The following is a 6242-nucleotide window of genomic DNA, read 5'->3' on the forward strand; positions in this document are numbered from 1 at the left end:
AAAAGTGTTTTTGGATGTGTTTTGTCTGGTTAGCTTCACAAACGAGTGGCAGAGATCGAGAGATCATCGGTCTCAGTTGTACCTCGGTCAAGCAAGTTAGCAAGTAATCGGAGACAATTTTACTGAGCAAAGAGCTTTATAGAGTACACCTGGCCTTTTCTCTTCCCTTAGTAAGCGGTTATTATGGAAATACCAGGTCAGTTCTATGCTATGTTGTTGTACATACGATATTAGAGGTCATTAAAATCGTTGCAATTCAAATTACACTCAAAAGTTCTGAAATTGCAAAGGAATTTGGTTAGCGCTGGACTTAAAATGTATAATTGCAACTCGACAATTGCAAGTCTTTCTTTCCTTTTTAATAGATTCTGAAATCGTTGACAAGAATGTTATAGGCAACACAATTTCTTTCTACATCCTCGTGTACCTAAGTACTCGGTGGGAGAAGCACATTTTGCCTGAAACTCAAAACTTTTCAACAAAAGACTCCAAAAATAGTCCGGGCCTTCAAGTAAACAGATTACATCCCCGCAACTCGCCCCACCCAAAATCAAAATCACATTTGGTTAGAAATTTTTTTTTTGCCCTGAAATCCAAACTGTTCACTAAAGGCTTAAAAATGTCGGATATTAGAAAAAAAGAGTTGATCAAAAATATGTCCCCCCCCGCCCCGAGAGTGAAGTTTGTTGGCAGCAACACGCCACGAAATGAGAGAGAGAATCTCTGTCTGAGAAATCAGACATTTTCACCGAAGAATCAAAGATTGACTACAAGATCACAATAAAACGATTAACTCATTGGGAGAAACCCTTTCCATCTGAAAATCAACGAGAAGCTCAATCGAAAACTTGTTAAAACTTCATTAAAAATACAATGGCATCAGCGCGTTTATTTTGTCCGAAATTCAAAACCTTTCATTAAATTGTTTTTAAATAATGTGCTGAATCTTCCCTGGAAATATCAGAAATAAAAGATCGACGCAATGGTAGAACTGCTTTTAATATAAAATAAACATGAAATGGCGTACCACTGGGCTTGGAGCTCTGTGTTCAAGTCTCACCTACTCCAGAGTTTTGTAATAACATCTCTGTACATGATTTGGAGATGCCGGTGTTGGACTGGGGTGGACAAAGTTAAAAATCACACAACACCAGGTTATAGTCCAACAGGTTTAGTTGGAAGCACTAGCTTTCGGAGCGACGCTCCGTCATCAGGTTATAGTGGGGGCAGTATCACCCGATGAAGGAGCGTCGCTCCGAAAGCTAGTGCTTCCAATTAAACCTGTTGGACTATAACCTGGTGTTGTGTGATTTTTAACTTTGTACATCTCTGTACAGGTTGATTGGAAAAATCATAACGTGGACTTTCATGAAACTCCAACAATCTTGAGTAATTGCTGCAAAGATTGGATGCACATCTCCTGCTGTCCAGATTGTTCTCTCTGTGTGACTTGTACAAAGTTCGAACTCTTTGTGAACAGGTTGGATTACCTGAGGGCGAAGGAGAGGGTGAAAGAGGAGAGGGTGTCCCCCAATGTCCCAAACGTTTTATTGCGATGCACCACCGTTTCAACTAAATTCCAACGCTTTTCAAAAAATTTTAAGCATTTCTCATGAAAAAAAAAATCACCCATCAAATTAAACTTTTTTTTACTTTGGTGATGTACTACACTTTCATACCTATGAGTCTTTCATGATAGGTTTTAATATTTTTTGGTTAAAAAAATTGTCCTCCCCCGATTTAAACTTTCCTTGTGACGACTTTGTAGCATAGGTAAGGGAGAATCAGTGGATTTGTTGGACAGGTCATTTTTGGATTTTCACAGGGTTTTTGACACGATCCCACAAGAGGTTAGTGGACAAAATTGGAACACAAAGAATTCAGGGTAAAATACTAGGGCGGATTGAGAATTGGTTAATAGATAGAAAACAGAGTGTAGCGATAAACAGATCTCCTAAGAATGCACACTGTTACTAGTGAGGTAGTTAGCAGGTTCACAACTGTTTGCAATCTATATAAATTATTTGGATGTGAGCACAAAATGCAAAATTTCCAAATTTTTTGATAATACAAAACTGAGTGGGAATGTAAACATAGAAACATAGGAAACAGGAGCATGAGTAGGCCATTTGGCCCTTTCAGGATCAGTGGTGCTGGAAGAGCACAGCAATTCAGGCAGCATCCGAGGACAGGCAAAATCGACGTTTCGGGCAAAAGCCCTTCATCAGGAATAAAGCCTTTTTACCTTTTTACCTCATTTGGCCCTTTCAGCCTGCTCCATATTCAGTCCAATTATGGCTGTTCATCCAATTCAATACCCTGTTCCTGCTTTCTACCCATACTCTATGATCCCTTTAGTTGCCAGGACAATGCAAGGAGGTTTCAAGGGGATGTGAACAGATTAGGTGAATAGAGAATAATGTGGTAGATGGAAGATAATGTGGATAAGCATGAAAATATCCATTTGGTTAAAAAAAAGTAGAAAGATCATGTGGTTCTTAAATGATGAAATGTTGGGAAGCATTGATATCCTAGAGGACTTGAGTGTCCTTGTTCATGAGTCACCAAACGTTAGCATAGATGTGCTGCAAGGAATTAAGAAGGTAAATGGTATGTTGGCCTTCATCATAGGAAGTTTGAGTATAAAAGTAAATTTGATATGCGACAATTGTACAAAGCCATGGTGAGGCTACATCTAGAGTGTTAGATACTGTTTTGGCAACTTTATCTAAGGAAGGATATACAAAGGGAGTGCATCGGACATCCCTGGGATGGTAGGATTGTCTTATATGGAAAGATTGAGGAAACTGGCTCTGTATTCCCATAGTTTTGAACAATAAGAGGTGATCTCATTGAAACTTACAAAATTCTTCCAGGGTGTGACAGAGTGGATACAAACAGGATGTTTCTTCTGGCTAGCAAATCCAAAACCAGGGGGCACAGTCTTTAGACTAATGGATAGGCTATATTACACTGAAAGGAGGGTAAATCTCCTCACTCAGGATGGTAGTGAATCTTCAGAATTTTCTAGAGTTATAGAATAGAATCATAGAATAGCGAGATAACAGAGTTTTACATGGATTCATGCAGTTTTTGAGCAAAGTACAATGTAACTCTGCAAGTACAAATTCACCCCACAAACGTATATGTATACGTATATGTATATGTGTGCGTGTGTATGTGTCACAAAGACCCACATATATACATATGCATATACGTTTGTCGGGTGAATTTGTACTTTCAGAGTTACATTGTACTTTTCTCAAAAACTGCATGAATCCATGTACATCCTGTTATCTCACTTTTTATATTAGAAACAATCTAAACATCATGGCACAGACAGAGAACACATGGGGCTAAAACCTTCAACGTATTGTCTGGCGCTCCAAAAGCTAGTGTGCTTACAATTAAACCTGTTGGACTATAACCTGGTGTTGTGTGATTTTTAACTTTGGACACCAAAATTAGAGGTGTAGTGGACAGCAAAGAAGGTTATCTCAGATTACAACGGGAACTTGATCAGATGGGCCAATGGGCTGAGGGGTGTCAGATGGAGTTTAATTTAGATAAATGTGAGGTTCTGCATTTTGGGAAAGCAAATCTTAGCAGGACTTATACACTTAATGGTAAGGTCCTAGGGAGTGTTGCTGAACAAAGAGACCTTGGAGTGCAGGATCATAGCTCCTTGAAAGTGGAGTCACAGGCGGATAGGATAGTGAAGAAGGCTTTTGGTGTGCTTTTCTTTATTGGTCAGAATTTGAGTACTCGGAAGGAAGTTATGAAACTTGAAAGGGTTCAGAAAAAATTTACAAGGATATTGCCGGGATTGGAGGATTTGAGCTTTAGGGAGAGGTTTAATAGGCTGGGGCTGTTTTCCTTGGAAGGTCAGAGGCTGAGGGGTGACCTTATAGAGGTTAATAAGATCATGGGGGGGCATGGATAGGATAAATAGACAAAGTCTTTTTCCTGAGGTGGGGGAGTCCAGAACTAGAGGGCATAGGTCTAGGGTGAGAAGGGAAAGATATCAAAGAGACCTAATGGGGCAACTTTTTCATGCAGAGGGTGGTACGTGTATGGAATGAGCTGCTAGAGGAATTGGTGGAGGCTGGTACAATTACAACATTTAAAAAGCATTTGGATGGGTATATGAATAGGGTGTGGAGGGATATGGGCCAGGTGCTGGCAGGTGGGACAAGATTGGGTTGGGATATCTGGTCGGCATGGATGGTTTGGACCAAGAGTCTGTTTCCATGCTGTACATGTCCATAACTCGATGACTTTACACTTAAGGAACAGTCACATGCTAAGTACGTAGACAACACAAGAAAGGAAGATCAAAGGAAATCAAAAATGTTAGGAGTAAATTATTTAAAATATTGACAGAAATAACATTAAATTGTTACAAAATATAAAATGTAGTAAAAAATTTAGAGATACATAAATAACAAAAGAAGGATTTGGATAAGGCTGATATCACTAAGGATTTCAGAACATAAACTCACAGTAATGTTATAGATAACTGAACTCCCTTTGGCAGGGGGCTGGATTCTGGGATGTGAAATACCTGCAGTTGTCAATCGGCCAGCTACTACCACTGGGGTCATTGTTGAATTGAGGGGAAGGCGTGGCCTGGCAGCTGAGCTACCCTGGCTGTGCCAATGCTGGCAATGTCTGCTGCTGGGACTGCAGCTCCAGGATGAGAATGCCCTAATGATGTGGTACTCTCTAGCAATAGGTACATTTCGGGGAGGAGGTCAGGACCAGGTAGCAATACTGGCTATCAAAATTGGGGGCAATGTCATGGTGATCTGACAGTGCCATCACCGCAGTGTTGACTATTGGCCACGTTGGATTCCTGAAGAAGGGCTTATGCCCGAAACGTCGATTCTCCTGTTCCCTGGATGCTGCCTGACCTGCTGCGCTTTTCCAGCAACACATTTTCAGCTCTGATCTCCAGCATCTGCAGACCTCACTTTCTCCTCACAGTTGGATGGAAGGACTATTGTCTTCAGGTAACCCATTCAGAGGTCACAAAGTGACCTTTACAGAGGGGGCCCTCCCAGAAACCGCTGGGAGTCTGCCACAATTTGTAACACAAGAGATTGGATGGGGGGAGATACTGAATGAGTATTTTGCATCAGTGTTTCCTGTGGAGAAGGACATGGAAGATATAGCATGTGAGAAAATAGATGGTGACATCTTTAAAAATGTCCATATTACAGGTGCTGGATGTCTTGAATGTATAAAGGTGGATAAATCTCCAGGACCTGATCAGGCGTACCCTAGAACTCTGTGGGAAGCTAGGGAACTGAGTGCTGGGCCCATTGCTGAGATATTTAAATCATTGATAGTCACAGATGAGGTGCTGGAAGACTGGAAGTTGGCTAATGTGATGCCACTATTTAAGAAGGGTAGTAACGACAAGCCAGGGAACTATAGACTAGTGAGCCTGACATTGGTGGTGGGCAAGTTGTTGGAGGGAATCCTGAGGGACAGGATGTACATGTATTTGGAAAGGCAAATTAGGGATAGTCAACATGGCCTAGTGTGTGGGAAATCATGTCTCACAAATGTGATTGAGATTTTTGAAAAAGTAACAAAGAAGATTGATGAGAGAAATGGCCCTTAAAATTGCTAAAGAGGTTTTGGGATTTGAAGATGATTCTCAAAATTGCCAAGAAAGTTTAGAAGGAAAGAAAAAGGCCATACTTTTAGAATTAGCAAAGAAATTAGATTTGGGTTTAACGAAGGACAAAAGTAAAGCTGAAATTGTAAGGGAATTACTCAAACATTTAGGTGTGTCAGAGAAACTGACAAGTTATATTGGGTTCAGGTCGATGTGCTTATTGATTGAATCTGTGGATGAGCGCCATGCCTCTAGGAATTCCCTGGCTGTTCTCTGTTTGGCTTGTCCTATAATAGTAGTGTTGTCCCAGTCGAATTCATGTTGCTTGGTCATCTGTGTGTGTGGCTACTAAGGATAGCTTGTCGTGTCGTTTTGTGGCTAGTTGGTGTTCATGGATGTGGATCATTAGCTGTCTTCCTGTTTGTCCTATGTAGTGTTTTGTGCAGTCCTTGCATGGGATTTTGTACACTACATTGGTTTTGCTCATGCTGGGTATTGTAGTGTTTTGCGCAGTCCTTGCATGGGATTGCATAGCCACGAAACAACACGACCAGCTATCCTTAGTAGCCACACACGCAGATGACAAGCAACATGAATTCGACTGGAACAACACTAC

The 6242-nt window shown here is 40.9% G+C and overlaps 1 protein-coding gene across 1 annotated transcript in view; it reads left to right on the plus strand.

The window, feature by feature from the left end:
- The window catches only part of mrpl42 (mitochondrial ribosomal protein L42), a 28915-nt gene that overhangs the window by 1894 nt on the left and 20779 nt on the right, over window positions 1-6242 (plus strand). The window lies entirely within an intron of this gene.

This window comes from Chiloscyllium plagiosum, chromosome 23 (genome assembly GCF_004010195.1).
Source record: "Chiloscyllium plagiosum isolate BGI_BamShark_2017 chromosome 23, ASM401019v2, whole genome shotgun sequence".
NCBI classification, from domain to species: domain Eukaryota; kingdom Metazoa; phylum Chordata; class Chondrichthyes; order Orectolobiformes; family Hemiscylliidae; genus Chiloscyllium; species Chiloscyllium plagiosum.